This window comes from Sinocyclocheilus grahami, unplaced genomic scaffold (genome assembly GCF_001515645.1).
Source record: "Sinocyclocheilus grahami isolate Dianchi unplaced genomic scaffold, SAMN03320097.WGS_v1.1 scaffold1131.1, whole genome shotgun sequence".
Taxonomy (NCBI): Eukaryota; Metazoa; Chordata; class Actinopteri; order Cypriniformes; family Cyprinidae; genus Sinocyclocheilus; species Sinocyclocheilus grahami.
The window spans coordinates 1-3,448 of record NW_015506310.1 but is presented as its reverse complement, the minus strand read 5'-3'; the positions used below and the strand labels follow the sequence as shown (position 1 = coordinate 3,448).

The window sequence follows — 3,448 nt, the reverse complement described above, 5'->3', positions numbered from 1 at the left end:
CTGCTAGTGATCGGGTTTTCTGCATAAACGAGTGCTGGAGACATGAATCATTGTTCAGATCAGCCTCAGTTTGAATGTATGTTGTGTTGAGTGTGTCCTATACGAGTGAGTACGAATCCTCGTTGACTGATTGATGCTTGCTTTATCAATGATGACGCAGTTATTAGCTGTCCAATGTTGCATGGTAATGCTATTATCTACATGCTATTCTTGTAACATATGTTTATTCACAATGTTCGGAGTTATAATGTTTATAATGCTATAAGTTATGTGGTTATATGTTATACCAAGGGTTTATACATCATTATGTTACTGGAAGAGGGGAGCAGCCTATAGTTGTATATGAATAAAAATACTTGTAATGGTGGATTCATTATATTGCTTTTGTTTCTTTCAGAGAAACCACACCCTTCACCACAATCATAAATTTCATGCTTCAACTGATAAGCACCCAGCCCTCTCAAGAAGACAAGATTCGTTAAAGACTGTGCTTAAGTTTCCCCTCTAACTGGCTCACGCCTCCCATCATTCTCAGCAACCTGTGTATGCTCATTTGCAGTGGTCCCAGAGTCCATCCTCGTCTCTATCACCTAAACCACTTTGTGTCCACTGCAGTCCTCAAGCTTCTTGGTCCACATCTTGTTAGTAGACACAGAATGATGTGTATGTAAAGGCTGACTCCCCCTCTGAGTTGATCATATCGCATCTGTGAAAATAATCCTGTTCAAACTAATACTTCCCTCTGTGGTGTTCTGACCGACACACCTGGTTCACTGTGATTCAAGCTAGCCCTAACAGTATCAGGTAGCTCTTCGCTACAGTTCCCCAACCCTTTAAAGAACTCAACATCGTGAACATCTCAGAATGTCCTGGGAACGTTACTAGGCAACGTCCTTGACACCAGCGGCGACGTTCTGAGAACGTTTTGGGAACGTCAGATTTCCAAGTAAAATATGGTCCCCTAAACGTCCTGAGAATGTTCTGTGAAGGCCCTCCAAATAACGTTCCCCAACCCTTTAAAGAACTCGACATCGTGACTGTCTCAGAACGTCCTGGGAACATTACTAGGCAACTGGGAAGACACCAGCGGCGACGTTCTGAGAACGTTTTGGGAACGTCAGATTTCCAAGTAAAATATGGTTCCCTAAACGTCCCAAGAGCGTCCTGAATGTTCTGTGAAGGTCCTCCAAATAACGTTCCCCAACCCTTTAAAGAACTCGACATCATGACCGTCTCAGAATGTCCTGGGAACGTTACTAGGCAACGTTCTTGACACCAGCGGCGACGTTCTGAGGACGTTCTGGGAACGTAAAATTTCTACCGGGGCTTCACTCCAACTTCTTCCTCGTCGCCTTTCCCCACGTTTTCACAGCAGATTTATCATGAACAGGCTTGCTCTGCGGTGATATATATATATATGGTGGTGGGCCGCCTGGACCAAAAAAATGCCTGGGCCGATTTTTTGTCCCAGTCCAACCCTGCTGTCACCAGAGTGAACGCTGAGCTGCAGACAGGAATGAGTGAAGAAGGAAACACCACAAAGCTTTCCAAAAGGCTTTAACTGGTGAGAAGAACGAAGAGGCCGTAGTTTAGCTATGGACATGTAACTGAACCTCAGCGAGATGGCTTCTATAGGGCTGTGCAATTAATCGCATGCGATTGTCATACACATCTCGTCAGTAAAGCCGGCCCTGTGATTAGTAGTAAATCTCCATCACCTGCTTTCAGATTGAGCGGCATTCACTACACAGAGCCGTAGTTCACTGACAATTAGGCAATATCGCGTTCATAATCGCAGATGAATCGCATTCGATTATGAACGCGATATCGCCTAGCTTGTCAGTGAACTACGGCTCTGTGTATTAAATGCCGCTCCATCTGAAAGCAGGTGATATACTAATCACATGACCGGCTTTACTGACGAGATGCGCATGATAATCGTATGCGATTAATTGCACAGCCCTAATGGCTTCTTTAGGCATGCACATGCTAGCGAGTGCCTTGGCCCTACTGGGATGGGTGGGAGCCCTCCTGTCCTGCCTCATGCCAATCTGGCATGTGACAGCCTTCATTGGAACCACCACTGTAACTTCTGAGATCATGTGGGAGGGCATTTGGATGAGCTGTGTGATCCAAAGCACAGGCCAAATGCAGTGCAAACCATACGAGTCCACGCTCATGTTGGGCACGGATCTGCAGGCTGCTCGGGCCCTCACAGTGATGTCGATCCTTTTGGGAACAGTGGGTCTTGTTTTAGCCTTCATCGGAGGAAAGTGCACCATCTTCATGGACCAATCCAAAAGATTCAAAGCCAGGATTGCCACAGCAGCTGGTGTCACATTGATTGTTGCCGGAGTTCTCTGCCTGATCCCCGTCTCCTGGTCGGCTGGCATTGTGGTGAAAGTGTTTTACAACCCATAGATGGCTGACTCGCAGCGAAGGGAGATCGGCGGTGCCATTTATGTCGGTTGGGGACCATCCATCGTCCTCATTTTGGGTGGAGGAATGCTCTGCACCACCATCTGCAAAGACAAAACAGAAGACGACTGTGGTCGTTCAGTGAAGTATCTGATCGTGAGCTCTTCGCAGGCAGGGTCCAGCAGGGCGGGCTCCCAGAGGATGCAGCCCGTCTCTGTGAGGTCGCTGCAGAGTGGCACTCCATCTGTGAGGTCTCAGTGGAGTCAGAAAGCCCCTTTGAATCATGGCACACCTCCTTCTGCGGGCTCCCACCAGAGCAGGCCCTCAACTACAAAGTCTCAACTTTCCAGAGCCGAATTGATGCCAGAGTCTGAGCAGGATGAGGGGGTGTCGACTAAGTCCCAGCTGATTGATGATGGTTTGGATCAGATACTGGCCACCTCTGAACCTAGTGAGACTGAAAATGCTCCCAAGACATACATTTGATTAAGGAGACACTGAAAATGCAAGATATGTATTAATTAAGGGACTAACATGCACTTGGACAGTCATATATTGCCATAGCACTGTCAATATGAAGAATGTGTGATAAAATGAAGTATATGTTAGTGGCTGAACCTTACTATTATGTCAAATTGATAATGATCTCAGTTGCTTATTTAGTTTATTTAGATGTTTGTAGAGAATTTGAGGCACTTTAGAAAGTGTAGCTGATTGAGATGAAGATTTGCACTGTAAATTACACTCAGGCCTCAGCAGTCATGATTATTATTGTTGTTTTATAGTTCATTTTAATAGCTTTCATTAATTTTATGTCTTAATGTGTGTATATTTACACTATTTAGTGTATGTTCATGATTGTATGTGGTAAAAATGTTTTTCCATCATGTTATTTGAATACATAATGTCATGTATTCTCCTTTGTAGGGTAAAAAAAATGTTGTCTTCCTGCTAAGAAATGTACATATTTCTAGTTGAAATAGTCGTATAAAAGCACAGCTATGATCTTTGCCACACAGGTGGTCTTTCA

At 44.9% G+C, this 3,448-nt stretch overlaps 1 pseudogene; it reads left to right on the top strand.

The window, feature by feature from the left end:
* The first annotated feature begins 1,965 nt into the window (after window positions 1-1,965).
* Window positions 1,966-2,904, top strand: LOC107567155 (claudin-4-like; annotated as a pseudogene).
* Window positions 2,905-3,448: the final 544 nt, after the last annotated feature.